Raw genomic sequence first — 19746 nt, forward strand, 5'->3', positions numbered from 1 at the left:
GGTCCAAAACACAGAGGAGATGTAAATGTTTCCATAAGGACGGTGTCAGACAAGTGTCTTATGACCGCACTTCTGCTTCTGTAATATGTGTCCTGGCCTGAGCGCAGGGTTTACTGACCCAAACTTGGAGTCCCTATTACGCTCCTAGTTCGGATCAGTAAACCTTGTGGTCGGGCTGGGACATACATCCGTATTGCAAACATAAACATATAGTTATAATACGCTTGTATGAAAACCGGCCGTACACTTTCCCTCTGTAGATTACACTTCTACTTTTGGCTTCCAAATACTAATGGGGACCTAATACTGCTGTCTAAATGGGGCCTTGGACACATTTCTGAGATCTGTCTTTTTTAAAAAGTTGAAAAATGTATTGCAGTCTCACACCAGTAGCTGGATAACATACAAAGTTACTCCACACCTCTAAGCATGAAGGGCGGGCCATGGAAAAGTAGCCCGGCACCACACTCTTATGAAAGCTGGCTAAAAGACAATCTGTGTGTGTTGCCCATAGCAGCCAATCCCAGCACAGCTTTCATTCTTCTACTGCTGAGATAAAACGAAAGCTGCGCTGTGATTGGTCGCTAAGAGCAACAAAAACAGATTTTCTTTTAGACGGCCCTCATAAGAATGTAATGCTGGGCTACTTTTCCGTGGCCCATCCTGAATGTAAAGATGTTACAAATGTATCAACATCAGGCGACATTGGATAAATGTGTCGCCTTTTTAAACTGGAAAAGGGAAGAAAAATTGTTGGCAAAGTGGTGTCAAAATTTTCCCAGATTTTCCAAGATGATAAATTTCCCCCGATTGTGTTTTTTTTAGTAGCATTTCTGTCCCTTTTTTTTTATCCATTGTGGATTTTCATGATGTGGCATTTTTGGGAGTTGTTTTCCGATAGGTTTCTCTATAGGAAAAAAGTTATAAAACCAAAAATGACGCAAAAAAAAAAAAAGTTTGTAAAAAAATGCAAGAATCACCAAAACATTCATTTCTCCGGTGCCTTTTTTTCTTAACTCAAAAATGCCAGAAAAAAAAGGCTGTGTCTGAAAGAAGATGAAAGGTTATATTACTCAATTATCCTGTATAAATGCAAGTCTGTCTATGAAGATATTGTATCTTAGCAATGTAAGGTAAGTAATGGGTCTGGATTAATGCTGTCCGTAATAGTAACTGAAATGATTCCGGCCCTAATCTCGCTATTTGACTCTTTCTCTTAATTTCTCAGCCTTCTTCTTCCAGAACAATGTCCAGCATGTAATTCAAAAAGCTTTCGGAAAAGTGCAGTGGAGGCAATTATTGGTTATCCCAGTCTACTAGCCTAATTGTGCTTCATGTTGATAGATCGTGAAACTAAGCCGCTCATTATGTTAACAGCGCAGAATATTCCATCCGCACCCCAGGTGAATTAGCTGCGCCCGTTACAAAACTCTCTCTAATATTTCATGTTCCACATTAATACAAGAAAATGGCAACAGTGAAGAATCGCATTACAATTCCTGAAGCCGAATAAATGTATCACTATCAATCCTGTTTAACGAAACACCTCATTTAAGGAGGACCTGCAGTATAATGAGCGGCAATCTATAGGTAATTGTCTCAATAATCACGTCCATGTATTGTTATAATGATGGCAAGATCGCCGCAGTTTACTCAAATGTCGCGGTCGGGTTAACATTCCTTAAAACAAAAAAGCAATTTGCTATGTGAGCTGTAACAAACGAAACCTTCTAAAGGGGCTTCTCCACAAAGAGCATTGTCCTACAGGTAGGTGATGGATATTGGATTACTGGGGGCTTCACTATTCGGGCCCCCAGGATCACTAGTGGGTTATCTGGGACTCTCATAGAGTTGTATGCTGCTCAGTGTGTGAGAGAACATGACATGGATACACTGATGAGCAGGATCAGGGGATCCTCAACCACCTTTCTAGTGATCAAAGTGGATCCCAATGATGGGTCCTCTGGTGATCTATGGTGTTAAACACATGGGTGTGCTTTAGTCCCGTGAAAATCATGGCCGCATAATGGTCCGAAACAAAACTATTGATTTCCATGGTTTCCTTTCCACTATCGGGATTCTTGTGCGTTAATAGTATGTGCGATTAAAGATAGGACTTGCCCTATCTTTCTAGCATGTAGTTAACCCCTTCCCTCCCCATGACGTAACGGTACGTCATGGGAGAGGGGTACTTTCCGCAAAATGATGTACCCTTACGTCATAGGGATAGCGCGAGATCATAGCTGATCTCGCGCTATCCCGCAACGGGAGCCGGCTGTCACTAGTAGATGCGCCCACCCGCTGTTAACTCGTTCCCTGACGCGATCTAAGTAGATCGCGACAGGTAAAGGGTCCACAAAGGGAGCGCGCTCCCTCTGTGACTTCAGCCGGCTCTCGCGATAACACCGCGAGAGCCCGGCTGGTTGCCATGGCAACAGGACGCCAGATACCGGCATCCTGTATTGCCATGGCTTAAGATCGCTATAATAAGCGATAAGGCATGGCAGGAGAGAAGTCCTGCCATGCCTTATCGTAGCGATCATCAGTCAGGCAGTGTAAGTCCCTCAGAGGGACAGAGATGGTGGGGAAAAAAGAGAAAAATAAAGTAAAAAAATAAAAAAGTTTTAAAAAAGTTTTAAAAAAACCTTTTTTATGCTTTTTCTCATATTAGCATAAAAAATTTTAAAAAAAGAAAATCCCACCTATTTGGTATCGAAGGCGTCCGTAACGAGTGCAATAAATTGAACACGCTTTTTATCCTGCACGGCAAAAAGCGTTAAAAAAACGCTAAAAAACTGAGGCAAAATACTAATTTTTAGCATTTTGCCTCCCAAAAAACGCAATAAAACGTATGTACCCCAAAAAGGTACCAATAAAAACTACAGCTCGTCTCGCAAAAAATAAGCCCTCATAGCACTCCGTCCATGGAAAACTAAAAAACTTACAGGACTGTGAATGCAGCGATATAGAAAAAAATAATAATTTCCAAAAAAAGGGTTTTTATTGTGGAAAAGAGGAAAAACCTAGAAAAAATATAAGAATTTTGGTATTGTTGTAACCGTACCGAACCGCAGAAAAAATGTAGTGCGTCATTTATGCTGCATAATTAACGCTTTTTTAAAAAAAATAAAAATCTGTGGCAGAATTGATGCGTTTTCTCTCCCTACGATCAATAAAAACTACAGCTCGCCACGCAAAAAACAAGCCCTTATAGGGCCGACAGAAAAATAAAAAAGTTATGGCTTTTGAAAAATGGAGATGAAAAAATACCAAAAATCGTTTGGTCCTCAACGCCAAAATAGGCCGTGTCCTTAAGGGGTTAAAGATAGGACTTATTCTATCTTTCTAGCATGTAGTTAATACTATCTTCCCACGTTTTTGTTTTTTTTCATACGCGCACGCACTAGCACAGAGTGTGAATAATCCAGAAAAAAAAACGTGGTTAATGCGCTAATTCGCTCCGTAGCGGTGAGTGTATTAACACACGTCCTGCAGATGGGTGATAAGTGTCCTTTTACTTACATTACTTTAACGCATTGTGCCAGTGATCGGAGTGATCTCACCTTTACACCTACCATCTTTAGGAATCATCATGGATTTCTTTATTAGCCCTGCAAAAAATGTTGGTTGTCTGTAATTTTTGGATGAGTTGTCCAGAAAATACAAAAAATCCAGTTGGCAATCCTTGTTGGGAGGCAATAGTTGGAAATGTTGACTTGACACATTCACAGTACTGGCTGCTGTCTCCATACATGAGAACAGGGGTGAGTATCACGAAAAGTGGAGATAGAGTCAGTGGGGCCATGGTTGCAGAACATGCAGTCAGCCCCGCTGCCTTTAAGACATGATGGGTCATCTTTAACATATTGCGATAAAGCCAGTGTTTGTCTTCTTCATGTGCTCTATCATTGCTCACGACCTGAAGGTTGCAGGTTCAATCCCCGCATGGTTCAGGTAGCCGGCTCAAGGTACACTCGGCCTTTCATCCTTCCGAGGTTGGTAAAATGAGTATGCAGCTTGGTGGGGTGTAAAAGATGACTGTGGAAGGCAATGGTGAACCACCCAGCAAAAACAGTCTGCCAAGAAAATGTCACAATGTGACATCACCGTAGGAGTCGGTCACAACTCAGTGCTTGCACCAGGGGATTTTACTCTTACCTATGTAGAACTAATTAATTAACAAATGTCTTTGCTCCATTTATTAACAACAAGACAACACACCTCGTCACAAGTCCAACACTGTTTTGAGGATATGGATGTTCTACAATTGGATTGGCCCAACCTGATCTGTAATGAATATCTTTGGGATGAACTGCGTATATGAGTTAGGCCTTATTACCACGACAGTATATGTGAGCTAATGTAGTCGCCATCTGAAGCATTGGTTCCCGATGTTTTCATTCAGAGGAGCCACATAAAAACATCACGCCAGGAATAATAGGAAATTGGCGACTAAAAACAGCAACCGATTTTATATGGTGCATGAACAGCTAGATCTTGACCGATCTTTGGCCGAGATATGCTGGAGGTTCCCATAGGCTTCTATGGCAGCTGAGAAAAAAAGGGAGGGGGAGAGAGTTTAGCTGCAGCCAACACTGGGAAATGGTTACAGCTGCCTCTATTTAACCATTCCGAGTCATTCTGAGGATTTCTGACGACCAAGGCATTTTTTCGCTAATAAGACGCAGCCATCTGTGTGAATGGACAAGAAAACGTGGCTAAAGCTCGGGACTTGATCGTGGCTATTCTTCATTCACGCGATGCGGTGAGCATACATGCATAAAAAGGCATACGGTCCCGTGAATTAGGCCTTAGGCTGGTTTTCCATGCTGTAGTAACCACATGCATCCAAAAGTCTGCTCCTCCATGGTGGCCAATGGCTGCATGATATTGCCAGCTAAATCTTCCAGCCATTGACCATATGTGGTTACCCCAGTGTAGAATAGCCTAATTCAAAGCATTGCTTAAAGGGGTTGTCCCGCGAAAGCAAGTGGGTCTATACACTTCTGTATGGCCATATTAATGCACTTTGTAATGTACATTGTGCATTAATTATGAGCCATACAGAAGTTATTCACTTACCTGCTCCGTTGCTAGCGTCCTCGTCTCCATGGTGCCGTCTAATTTTCAGCGTCCAATCGCCCGATTAGACGCGCTTGCGCAGTCCGGTCTTCTTCTTTTCTGAATGGGGCCGCTCGTGCCGGAGAGCGGCTCCTCGTAGCTCCGCCCCGTCACGTGCCGATTCCAGCCAATCAGGAGGCTGGAATCGGCAATGGACCGCACAGAAGACCTGCGGTCCACCGACGGTGAAGATCCCGGCGGCCATCTTCGCAAGGTAAGTAAGAAGTCACCGGAGCGCGAGGATTCAAGTAAGCACTATCCGGCTTTTTTTTTTTAACCCCTGCATCGGGTTTGTCCCGCGCCGAATGGGGGGGCTATTGAAAAAAAAACAAAAACGTTTCGGCGCGGGACAACCACTTTAATGCATTTCTGGGTCATTAAGGATAAAAGTAATGGATGCAACATATGACATTATTACATCAATGCTGAGATTGCACTATATTTTGTGCTGCACTGTAGCATTTGTTCTGCGCTTCTGGGAAAGTGTTTGTTCTGCACTGTGGTGTTTCTTTGGCACTTTCGAGGAGGCGTTTTGTGCTGTACTATGGTACGGTTTGGCCATATTAACTCCCTATGCCCCGTTCTAACCTGTCCTTACTTAGGTCTGCCGTAACTTCATCTGATGGCAGACCCAAGTAAGTGGAGCTTTATGAAAAGTCGTTAAGTACCTCTGCTATATGTTAGAGATACAGTCATATCACCAGAATCGTACATTACTTCTCCAGGATGCCCTGTCAGCAATGCCTGTGGATATACCCACCGTAGAGCGTAGCAAATGCCTATCCATATTTTGTGATGAGATGGGTTTTGAAAACTTAGAATAATGAGAAGAGTTGCCATTCGCCATGATGATTGCCTCTGTCTTATGACAGTAGGAGGTTACGTATTGTGGAAGAGAATCTTTGAATTTACATCATTTCACATTCATGGATACAATACCTGGAGGGGGCATCCTACGGAATCCCATTTGTCATTTCCCACTGACTGACTGTAATGCAGGGATGAGATGCTGGCATTAATAGTCGGTGTGTTCTACAAGTGCAAGGGTTTTATTGAGAAGATAGCTATTTCTGCTACTTATGCTACAGCTTTGACTTCTTAGTTTTTCCTTATTTCTTATGTAGCTTTTGGAGATTCCAGGTGAGAAGAAATGCGATGCTTTATATTCCAGAAGTGTTTTTCTCTTTCTGTAAAGATTTGCTTTGCTCCGGGGTGTATTGTATGAATACCACGGGGTACAGACCACACAGCAATTACTTTTTCTAAGCTCCGTGAACTTCTGAGTAACATTCTAGATATACGTGTTTGCCAGATGGTGAAGTCAATATTTACTGCAGGACTAGATTATGAATAAATAGTGCAATGGATAGAATATCACTTTCATTTACCTGGCTCCTGCCGAACCCAACCCAATCTACCGGTTCATTATTTTAAAGATTTTTGCAAAAAATGCTCAGCTTCCTCTACCATGTAATTTTCCTTCATAGTGAACCTGAAGCCAGTGATAGTATGACAGACCAACTAATCTAAAATGTAGGCATTTTCCAACTTGATGTACTGTAGAGGAGCCGATGGCAGATGGCTCTGTGATCAAAGGCTTGCTGGACCAGGTGAGATCAACTGCCCCTTGCTTGGGCTTGCCTTTGCCGGCCGGGGTGGGTCTTTCCTGCATTATAGGTAACGCTGCTGAGTATAGCTCCTGTCCAGACTTGGGCCACACCGTGTCAACCTGACTCCCAGTTGGGAAGAGTAGAAGAGGTCTGGAAGAGGAACAGAAGAGGTCAAAAAAGAGCTAAGGGGCATATCTAAAGAACATAGGGAAGTTTGCAGAAATTGCAAAGCAAACGTCAGAATAGGTAAAGCTAATAATGAATTGAGGCTTGCAAGAGAGAGCAAAAGCAATAAAAAAAAAAGATTTTGGGGGTATGTCAAAAGCAAAAGAAAAGATGCTATAGGATGTTTAAAGGATGAAAATGGTGAGTTGGTTAAAAACGATGTTGAGAAGGCTGAACATTTAAATTCCTGTTTTGTATCTGTTTTCTCTCAGAAAGTAGATGGAACATCAACTCATCTTCCTGTGCTACTGGGGGAATAAAAGAATGCAGGCTATCTATAATCAGAAAGATGGTGAGGGAACACCTAGCAGCAGAGGTAATAGCTGAACCACTCACCATTATCTTTGAAAATTCCTGAGAGAACAGGAGCAGTCCCAGAAGATTGGAAAAGGGCAAATGTTGTCCCTATTTTCAAAAAAGTTGAAAAGAAAATGGGTGGAGCAAACCCAATGTTATTGAAGGTTTTGGTCGCAGATAAATGTGTAGAGAACAATAAAGCCTTAGGAAGGGCTGTGAAGAATGAATGGAATGAGGAGGTGCTCCCAACCAGGAGAACCCACCAAAAGTTGGCACGGCAGATGTGTAAAGAGCTGTAGAAAGAATGCTGTTTTTTTAATATATTTAATAAAAGAGAAGTTGGATAATATATCCTACCATTCCATTATCTTTTCTGAAGAGTTGCGCCTATCCACCAGTCTTTTATTTCTATATCTTAAAAAAAGGGAAGAAGGTGGATCCAGGAAACTACAGGCCTGTGAGCCTGACTTCTATACCGAGAAAGATCTTTGAGGAAATTATTAAACAGCATGTATGCAAGTACTTGGATAAGAATGGAATAATTAACTAGAGCCAGTATGGGTTAGTAACAAACAAGTTATGCCAGATGAATCTAATTTCCTTCTATAACAAAATCACTGACTGGATTTATCTCATACCATCTTTATTAAAAAAGAAAAAGAAATATGGGATTGCCAAGGCAACTGGTTGATTCACAAATGGTTAGTGATTGTACTCAAACAGTGGTCATAAATGGCTGTATATCACATTTTAGGAATGTCTCAAGTGGAGTACCACAAAGCTCTGTCCTAGGCCCAGTCTTTTTCAACATTTTTTAAATGCTCTGGAGGGGGGAATTAAGGGGAAGCTGATCAAATTTGCAGATGACGCTAACACTAGAGAAGGAAGAGAGAGGATTCAAAAAGATCTAGACAAGCTGGAACAGTGGGCAGCGACTAACAGAATGGTATTTAACAGGGAGAAATGCAAAGTTCTACATCTGGGCAAGAAAAATGAACAAAGCACATACAGAATGGGAGGAATTGGACTAAGCAGCAGCACATGTGAAAAAGACTTGGGCATACTAATAGATCACAGACTGAGCATGTGTCAAAAGTGTGATGCAGCAGCCAAAAAGGCAAACACAATTCTGGGATGTATTAAGAGAAGCATGGAGTCTAGATCACGTGAGGTCATTATCCCCCTTTAGGATCTGGGAATGTTTAGCTTGCAAAAATGAAGGCTGAGAGGAGATTTAATAGCTGCCTACAAAAAACGGAAGGGTTGTCACAGTGCAGAGGGATCAGCCCTATTCTCACTTGCACAAGAAAAGACTAGAAGCAATTGGGGAAGCTGAAAAGGAGGAGATACAGATTAGATATTCGAAAAAAAACTATTTGACAATGAGGGTGATCAAAGAGTGGAACACGTTGCCAAGGGAGATGGTGAGTTCTCTATCAATGGAAGTCTTCAAACAGAGGCTGGTCAGGCATCTGTCTTGGATGAATTAATGAATTCTGCACTGAGCAGGGGGTTGGACCCGATGACCCTGGAGGTTCCTTCCAACTCTACCAGTCTATGATCTAAAATAATAATCACAGTAGAAAACTATGTGAAATTCCCCTTTATAGTACAACGCTCAGAGAATATGTTCCTTCGACCCATCCTGACATCCATATGTCGTCCAAGTACAGTCTGCATGGCCAAGTCATAAATAAAGGGATGAAGAACTGCCATATATCAGCCAAACTGTGTGTGAATCAGGCAAGACATGATGATTCATTTTACATGCCAACACCCAGAAGCTGACTGCTGGTGCCTACTTTCTTAGATTGCTTTCAGCTATCTTTTCGCCCCTTATCTATACTATAGCAAGCTACCAGGACAAGAGAGAAACTTATGTGGCTGGAGAATTTCCTACACTGGATGCCTTGTAATGCTCCAGAATTACAGTATCTTCATTCCGTATACCAAATCCTCCAAATATTTACATTCCAGATGTATCAACCTGACAGAGTCCTGAGGAAAAGTAAGAACACCAATATTAAAGTTATTTCTATTTTATAACATATGGGAAATTGTCTGCATGTGAAAATCATTCCAACATCATATAAAGATAAAGGGGAGAGAGTTTTACAAACTACCAAACTGGCTTTGAAATAATTGATCAAACAAAAGAAAAGTTACAGATATCCCACATCGAGTTGTGGAAAATGTAGGTACAATATCCAAAGGGAAGTCACCAGGTTACTCTGGCCAGAACTTCTATTAGGATGCTACAATGGGTATATTTTGTACTCCTGAGAATCCATAAATGTTCCCCTTTTAGAGACGCCGATCCTGCTCCACATTGGATGTTTGGTGGCTGTGTCCGAGGGTACGATCCTTCTAGAGGCAGGTAGCTGATCTTATCTCCAGAGTAATTGCTAAAGATTAGAGATAAGGCAGTTACTCAAGCGAGCATCGCTTTTCTCGAGTAACTGCATTCTCGTCCGAGCAGGCTCGGGGGGGGGGGTGTTAGCGGGGGAGAGAGAGATCTCTCTCACTCCCCCCCCCACTACCCTCCGCTCCCCCCGCCGCCCTCCATAGTGTAAATGCATATACAGAAAGAATAAATTAACAACATAAATTAGTACAAATCATTTGTATGGCCACTAGAATCCATGTTGCCTCCCAGTGGCTGTCGGACAGTCTTTCTTTTAATAGTGCTAAGGCTTGAGTTTCAATAATAATGCACTATATACAAAACTGTTGCCCATGAGAAATGATAAGATGGTCCTTTTCCTACAGATCTGGCGACCCTGCTCTACGTTTCTGCCAATCCCTGGCCTTCCTACACTCTTGCCTACTTGCTATAGACACGTTATTTCATGGTCCCAAGAAAGAGACTTCCGATCATTTCTGATGAGCACTATGTGTTCTTGTTTCCAAACTCATCCTTGTTTATTACAGGGTAAACCCTGCCTATAAGCGAGGTGATCACCTGACAAGGATGACCCCATGTCCAGAACCTGGCGGCTACCTAGCCTGCCCCGAGATGAAAAAGTGGTGTTAATAGACTAATGTAAATAACTACAGTCACAACAGCACTGGGAAGTATATGTACAACACCAAGAAATAAGCAAGAACACCAGGGACTTATCTGACTTAGCTGGTACTAGCAGGACATGGACTGGACCAGAACTCCACCATGCAGAGGAATAACCAGCGCCCTCCGAGAGGAGGGGCCAGAATCTACTGTATATACACTACAATAATGGTTGATTACCCAACTGGGGAGACCACCTCCCCGCCCATGAAACAAACTCCACTCCAGCAGATGGATGCTAACACATCATCACCCAGCACCGAATGACAGAGTGAATGCACCGACGCTGCGGTCACATGAGTTGGGTTGATTTTGTGATGTCAGCCTGGACCCGCTTCCAAGTTGCGGCCATTGCGCCACAACACTTTATACATGGGTTATAATAGCCTAATCATTGCCAGACAATCTCATACTTACTAAATATTTGATATCTAAGCTGCTCCATGTCCAAAGAAGATCTTATAAGTTTTAGTACAGTCTCATGAGCCTCATAATGATTCTCAGTGGCGTTCCCAATCTCTAAAAGGAACAAGAATAATCCATGCCACAGCAGACATCACACAAGCTTTTATTCTGAGGATGAAATAATTCTTTTTGTGCTATTTAATAATGACATTTATAGTAATCAATACAACAAACATATTAATCATTTTTTGCTACAAACACGACCTTTAGTACAAAGCTTTGTATCTCTGAATCAAACATATATTAGGCGGTCGATGCGTCTTCTGACTGCAAATGTTGTTTTCTGTACTTAGACTAACGGGCAAATCATCGCGCCCACGCCATGTTATTCATCCATTCTATTACCGACTAGCAGGATCGCACTGGTCTCTTCTCTACTTTGTTCATTACCAAGTTGTTCTTCTAATTTACGTAAGATATACTGTGCGAATCACTCCATGGAGATGAGGAGTCCGAATTTAGTAAATATCTTGAGAAGTACAGTAAAATGTAATTCACTTTTATTGTATGTAATGTAATTTCCCTATGGAGAATAATGTGATAATGGGACTTGCAGAAATCCATATGGTTGCCGCCAAAACAAAGAAAACCATTAGTGATGAGCGAGCATTGCCCTTAGCGAGTACCTGCCCGCTCGAGAGAAAAGGTTCAGCTGCCGGCGGTGGGCAGGGAGCGGCGGGGGAGAGCGGGGAGATCTCTCTCTCCCTCCCCCCCCTCCCCCCGCTCCCCCTGCTCACTGCCGCAACTCACCTGTCAGCCGAACCTTTTCTCTCGAGCGGGCAGGTACTCGCTAAGGGCAATGCTCGCTCGAGTAACTGCCCTTAGCGAGTATGCTCGCTCATCTCTAAAAACCATTTTCAGGGCAAAAACAGATGGGCGAATGGGGTTTTCTGGACTATTCAAACTCAATGTTTGAAAAAAAAAGCCAGAAGATAGGTCCTGCCCTATCTTTCTCGCTTGTAGGGAAACTACTTGCAAGAAAGATAGGGCAAGTCCTATCTTTTCTTGCACGTACTATGAACCCTTTCCAATCCACTGTCTAAAGACATTCTGATTGAAGGCTGTACAGCTTCCGATGTCGGAAGACATCCGGCAGTGTATTCTTACTGTAGATTACTGGCCACTCTGTTGTCGGGGGCCTCTCCAGCATGTCACATACCGCAGTACTGGCTCTAGCCAGCAGATGGCGCCATTGGATAATGGCAGTAAGAGAAAGCTCCCATAGGAAACCCTGAATCCAAATATGGATTGCAAAGGGTTAAAGCGCGAGAATCCCGACAGTAAAAATAAAGCCGTTGAAATCAAAGCTTTCGTTTCTTCTCGTTATGCGGCCATAATTTTCACAACCACATAACGGGACAAAATCAGGTCCAGAAATATCTGCAACAAATCCACCATGTATGAATATACTGTTAGGGGACATTTTCGTTTATATCTCGGGGTTCCAACTCAGATTACGACTAAAATCTTGAAAATGGGATTCAGATTGAACTCCAGAATGGAACCGTAGACTTCTGGAGATTTTCATAAATTTCGAGCATTTTTGCAGGTAGAATACTGTGGTCCAATACATTATGTCTGAATCTCCAAATATGGCATTCAGACATAACTTCGGACGGCTCATTTGTGTAGTGAAGAAGACTTGGTAACACAGAGGATGGTTTAACGTCTATTGGTTATGCGCTATAACCAGCACACCACAAGGTGTTTTGATACCGGTTCTAGAACTTTTAGGCCGGGTTCACACGGCCATATACTTAAAACCCTGCATGAGTCACTCAAAGTTTTACCACTATGGAGCCGGTGGTGAGCCAGCCTATCATCACGTATGGCAGTGATATTGTACTGCGCATGACAGTATATCTCACGCACGTTGTCATGTGCAGTCTTCCTGTTTTTTGTTTCAATTTCCCGCGCTGTTGCACTGCCCATATTCAATGTAATTGTGTATCTGCCGCATTGATTATGTGCCCATAGAGAACAATGGGCTCTCTTGCACATAATACGCAATGCTTACATGCAAATGAGAGCAAATCAGCGTAAAGCAATGTATTTGATTGCCTGCGAATTAACACTTATCACATCGCACGTGTAATACGCGGTAATCTTACATTCGTGTGAGCCCGGCCTTAGTAATGCAAGATGTAGTTTATAGTTTAAAGGGAAATGCCATCTTGGAGCAATGATCGGATTTTTTTTTACAAGGTCACTTGCAACTTTCGTATCCATAAGCAAACATTGACGTTGGCTGCAGGTCACAGGAATGCCACAATTATGGAAAAATCGCTGGTCAGATTCCTAAAAGAATAGATTTTTTTTTTTTTTTTTTTTAAATAACTTTTATTTCTACTGTATATAGTCAAGTATTAGTCGACCCGAGTGTAAGCTAAAAACTGGTAAAACTTATATACGGTACATATATATATATATATATATATATATATATACAGCCACTGTCTATACAGGAATATGGGGTCTGACACATATACTCTCATATATGTATATACACACACACACATTATAAATATGCAGATACATATCATATACACACAGACTGTACAGTGTAGTATACAGACATATATACAGCTATATACCCCCCATATGCACAGACTACACATATATACACACATACATAGTATACAGCCATATACCCCCAATATGGACACACTACTAGAGATGAGCGAGCGTACTCGGTAAGGACAGATGCTCGAGTGAGTATCGTCCTTTTCGAGTACCTGCCTGCTCGCCCGTAAAGATTCTGGTGCCGGCAATGGGCGGTGGGGGAGAGCGGGCGGAGATCTCTCTCTCCCCCCTGCTCTCTCCTGCTCACTCCCACAACACAGCGCTCACCCCTACCGGTACCGAATATTTGCGAGCGAGCAGGCAGGTACTCGAAAAGGACGATACTCACTCAAGCATCTGTCCTTACCGCGTACGCTCGCTCATCTGTACACACTACATATACCATACATACAGGAGAATGAATCTTCCCTATGTCGGACGCCATAGGAGCTCGGGGCCGCAGAGCCGCTCACCATTATGTCCTCGAGCTCGGCAGACTGTGCGGCGCTCTGTATTGTAGAACAGTACAGCGGGGAGAAGAGAAGGACCGGCAGCAGCGCTCACTGGGGGATGGGTACTCCTGGCAGCGGAAGGAGGAGAAGACCTCCTGGCTACTCCACGGCTGTGCAGCAGGAGAAGGAGCCAGCACTGTGATTGGATCGAGCCCCGGCCAATCACAGCCAGCACTTGATATACCAATCACAGCCATTCAGTGACATTACTGAGTGGCTGTGATTGGTTTATCGAGCGCCAGCTGTGATTGGCGTCTGCTCAATCCAATCACAGCGCTGACAGCAGGGAAATTGAATGAGCCAGGGAGATGACAGGGGGGAGAAGACTGAAGCCGCTTGGCGCACCACTGGGGACAGCATCGCGCCGGGGACAGCGACGCCGGCTGAGAGGTGAGTATTGCGTGGGGTTTTTGTTGTTTTTTTTTACACCTCACTCACGTATAAGCTGAGGGGAGCTTTTTCAGCACAAAAGTATATATGGCAGTTTAAAATGAGGATTCTCAGGCCAGTGCACAAAAAACCAAAATAAACCAAAAAAAATAGACAAAAACAAGGTGTACCAACCAAGATACAGTAATCCGGGCACGTAAGTGCTTGGAAACATATTATGGACTACCTATGTTGCTATGATGCCGAAACCATGTTGTGGAGCAGACGTTTGTGTGGCTCTTTAAAACTGCAGAATAGGTGGTGATCATGGGTAGGGGCATAATGGGAATTGAGGAAGATCAGGGAACCAGAATCCTCAGCTGACAAAAGGCCAAGCCAGTTATACACCTTGCTAAATGCCCAACTTTGCATAGTGAGTAATGGCATAATGGCACCATGGTGGCCCATGTCACTCTCTTGGTGACCTCACTTCTGATGACATCATTCAAGGGGTATGGTATTGTAGGGTGGCATAATCATATATATAGATAAGGTTTATTGTGCCACAGAAGATTTTCTACAATGAAATAAAATATATATTCCACCGTTTTTATGATCATGGCTAATGAATTCCTTGTTCTCCTCAATTCCCATTATGCCCCTATGATGGCATCATTTTTGTGATATTGTTAAAGGAGTTGTCCCGCGGCAGCAAGTGGGTCTATACACTTCTGTATGGCCATATTAATGCACTTTGTAATGTACATTGTGCATTAATTATGAGCCATACAGAAGTTATCAAAAGTTTTTCACTTACCTGTTCCGTTGCTGGCGTCCTCGTCTCCATGGTTGCCGTCTAATTTTCGCCGTCTAATGGCCACATTAGACGCGCTTGTGCAGTCCGGGTCTTCTCCTCTTCTCAATGGGGCTCCGTGTAGCTCCGTGTAGCTCCGCCCCGTCACGTGCCGATTCCAGCCATTCAGGAGGCTGGAATCGGCAATGGACCGCACAGAAGCCCTGCGGTCCACCGAGGGAGAAGATGCCGGCGGCCATCTTCAGCAGGTAAGTAAGAAGTCACCGGAGCGCGGGGATTCAGGTAAGCGCTGTCCGGTGTTCTTTTTTAACCCCTGCATCGGGGTTGTCTCGCGCCGAACGGGGGGGGGGGGGGGGGGTTGAAAAAAAAAAAAAACCCGTTTCGGCGCGGGACAACCCCTTTAAGTGCACTGGAATTCTAAAGTAGACCAGCCAATGCCCTTGGCAAATGTCCAGTTACATCGTCAGCTGTCTAGAAGCTGCAGGTCTGGGGGCTATTTACAGGGACAGCACCCACTGTCATATAACCTGCTGTTCTGTCCGTGGCATCGCCATCCAAACTGTAGATAAGGTGACCAGGTTTCCCAGGGTCAAAGAAGGACAAAGAAATGCGATCAAAGGCGAGGCTTATCACTACATAGGATTGTACCATTGGTGTGGATTTTGACTGGAAATACCATGTGGCTCCTCTTCACCTTCTCCAAAGGCTTCCCACTGTCACTGCTCCCTGGCTTCAGGTTCCCAGCTGCACATAGTGGTGTAGTGGCCAGAAGTCTATGTTGCTGGCCCCTCCATAAGTGTCATACATGTAACGTCTTTTGTAGGTGCACTGTGCAAAAGTGTCCTGTCATTCTGTTATGTGTATTGCACAGCTGCAGCAAATGAGGAGTTAAGTGTTTGCAAGAGACTGGGAGATGCTTGCAATGCATCAATTTGTCTCGTCACGTGTTGTGAGTGAAGATAGAAATATGAGTGCTTTGGGTGTGTCGAGAGCTTTTTGAGCTTTTGGATCATCGATTCTAAGAGTTCCATTGAGAGCGCCAGCCACATGGGGGTACCTTCAGCTCCCATGTGGTGAAGAATGGAGGAGGAAGAGTGATTCCCAAATATCTGTATGCCAGTGACCATGGGGTTGTTACCCCCAAAAGAGAAAGAGCATGAGCGTGTTGGTGGTGAGTCAAGGCCAAATCCCTGTGCAGAGGTACTTTAATCTTGCTTTTCCTACACGACCGTCCTGTGCCTCAGGATCACTGCGTAAGGGTACTTTAATCCTGCTGCTCCTACATGACCATCCTGTACCTAGGGATCACCGTGTAGAGGTACTATAATATTGTTGTTTGCCTGCATTCTGTTCTGTGTAAACTGTGCCTTTCACCCAGTGTTTATACAAAGTAAAATTTTGCCAGGCCCTGACCGTTCCCAGGGACCTGAGGTACGTTACTCCAGTCTGCAGCTCAATTATTTACCACAGAGTCTGCTACGCCTCCCAGGACTGTAACCCAGCGTATTCAGGATCCAGACGGCCCCTCGTCTGTTGCCTCTTTGGGGATCCATTCCTGGAGTAGTACCCCACGCCTACCGGTTGGACCACTGGATCGGAAGAAGGAGAAGAGATCATGGTGAGCAGCATTACGCAGACTCAATTCCAGTTTCAAAATATGGACTCTTTTTGTAAGAGACTCTTGTTTTTCCCCGTTAAGCCTCTTTTATGAAAAGGACTCTGAAGTTTTATTCCCTTTGTTTAGTAATGTTTTTCATATTAAGTTATTTATGTTATGCAACGTTTTAAGTCATGCGCAGGAGAAAGTTAGTCTAACATGCTCACATATTTTTCTCTCTATTTGCATTAAAGTAATTAATAAGTTAATTTGTAAAGAAAAAATGTATGAAAAATGATCATTTAGAAATGTCCCGGTGTTACTGAAACTGTATGCATGATTTATGTGTATGACAGGAGGTTTATGTGTCCCCATGTTGTGTCTCTGTTAGTCTGTCTCAGTAGGCGGGACATCCCTTTCACCAATTCTATTCCATTTTTTTAGTCACAGTCAGGGAATATAGACTGAAGCTATCACCTGTTCCGTAGCCTAGTCTTTTTCAGGGAGAGTGATGGTCATTTCACTTATCTCTTGCTTTTTTGCCTGCCAGTCACCCTTCTCTATTTTGCAGTTTTAGTCACAGTGTGTTTTTCAGTCCTTTTCCAGAGGAGGTGATGTTCATTACACTTGCCTCATTCCTTTTGCCTGTGGAGAGAAGAGTTATGTATGTGCTCCATAGCTATAGTAGTGGTTCCTGAATTCTGTTCAGCCTAGTAGAAAACTTAAATGTACTTGCAAAACATATTCCTTACACGCTGTCATTAACCCAAACTAGACTCAAAAAGTGACATTCTCTGTTAGTTTCAGTACACTGGGAATGGGTTTATCCTACACATAGGTACCCGGGGGGTAGGAGTTGTGTTTATAGGTTTGCCTTGCAGACTCCGTAACTGTGCAGAAGTCCTCACAGTGAAACGAGAGTAGAACACCGAAGATAGTTTGGATCCGGATATTACACTCTGCTTTGGAGGAGCCGGGGTCAGCTTATTTTAAGTAGGAGGGAACTGTAGTGGCCAGAGCTCTATGTTGCTGGCCCCTCCATAAGTGTCATACATGTCATGTCTTTTGTAGGTGCGCTGTGCAAAAGTGTCCTGTCATTCTGTTAAGTGTATTGCACAGCTACAGCAAATGAGGATTTAAGTGTTTGCAAGAGACTGGGAAATGCTTACAATGGGTCAATTTGTCTCGTCACGTGGTGTGAGTGAAGATAGAAATATGAGTGCTTTGAGAGTATCGGGAGCTTTTTGAGCTTTTCATTCTTTGATTCTAAGAGTTCCATTGAGAGCGCCAGCCACATGGGGGTACCTTCAACTCCCAAGGGGGGAAGAATGTAGGAGGAAGAGTGGTTCCTGAATATCTGTATGCCAGTGACCGTGGAGTGGTGAATCCCAAAAGAGAGAGAGCATGAGCGTGTTGGTGGTGAGTCAAGGCCAAATCACCGTGCAGAAGTACTTTAATCTGGCTTTTCCTGTGCGGTGTCCTGTGCATCGGGATCACCGCGTAGAGGTACTTTAATCCTACTGTTCCTACATGGCAGTCCTGTGCCTAGGGATCACCGTGTAGAGGCACTATAATATTGTTATTTGCCTGAATGTCTGTTCTGTGTAAACTGTGCCTTTCACTCAGTGTTAGTACAAAGTAAAGCTTTGCCAGGCCCTGACCGTTCCCAGGGACCTGAGGAATGTTACTCCAGTCTGCGGCTCAATTATTTATCGCCAAGGGTCTTTCCAGTGGGTAACGGGATGGTGGCCTCACCAGTGACAACCCCTATACCTGTTTGCAAAGTTATTGGGCATCCATTTCCGAGGGGTGCCCGGAAGAACCCAGCGCCGCCCTGGCCAAAGCTACATGTGTCCCTCAGGGAGGGAGCGTGGTAAGTGCCACTGTGACCAGTGTTCATCTTGCCCTACCAGCTTCTCAACATGTCCCTTGTGTCCGGAGTCACCCTATGGGGCGTTGCAGTGACCTCACCTGACCAGCAGCTCCGCGCATTACCAGGCTGCTGAAAACTGTAACCCAGGGAGCACAGATAGTGGGAAGCCTATGGAGGAGGTGAGGGGGAGCACTGCAAAGAATGAAATCAGCTGCTGGTATGCTGCTGATTTCCAGTCAAAATCTGCACCAATGGTACAGATTTTGGATGTTTTTTGGATGCAGAAAGAGCTATCTATCTATCTCTCTCTCTCATATCTATCTATCTATCTATCTATCTATCTATCTCCTATCTATCTATCTATCTATCTATCTATCTATCTCATATCTATCTATCTCCTATCTATCTATCTATCTATCTATCTATCTATCTCATATGTATCTATCTATCTATCTATCTATCTCATATCTATCTATCTCCTATCTATCTATCTATCTATCCATCCATCCATCCATACATACATACATAGAAGGAAGGAGACCCAAAGATCAACTTAAGCCCCGCTCATGATGGCAGGTTTTAACAACAAGACAGATTTTGGATGTTTTTTGGATGCAGAAAGATCTATCTATCTATCTCTCTCATATCTATCTATCTATCTATCTATCTATCTCTCTCATATCTATCTATCTATCTATCTATCTATCTATCTATCTATCTATCTATCTATCTATCTATCTCGTATCTATCTATCTCATATCTATCTATCTCCTATCTATCTATCTATCTATCTATCTCATATCTATCTATCTCCTATCTATCTATCTATCTATCTATCTCATATCTATCTATCTATCTATCTATCTATCTATCTATCTATCTATCTATCTATCTATCTCATATGTATCTATCTATCTATCTCATATCTATCTATCTATCTAATATCTATCTCCTATCTATCTAATATCTATCTATCTATCTATCTATCTATCTCCTATCTATCTATCTATCTATCTATCTATCTATCTATCTATCTATCCCCTATCTATCTATCTATCTATCTATCTCCTATCTATCTATCTATCTATCTATCTATCTATCTATCTATCCATCCATCCATACATAGAAGGAAGGAGACCCAAAGATCAACTTAAGCCCGCTCATGATGGCAGGTTTTAACAACAAGACAGCAGAGCTAGTCCTGGACGAGTTCTTCCCACCGCTGGATGGGTTC

This window comes from Eleutherodactylus coqui, chromosome 10 (genome assembly GCF_035609145.1).
Source record: "Eleutherodactylus coqui strain aEleCoq1 chromosome 10, aEleCoq1.hap1, whole genome shotgun sequence".
In the NCBI taxonomy this organism is placed as follows: domain Eukaryota; kingdom Metazoa; phylum Chordata; class Amphibia; order Anura; family Eleutherodactylidae; genus Eleutherodactylus; species Eleutherodactylus coqui.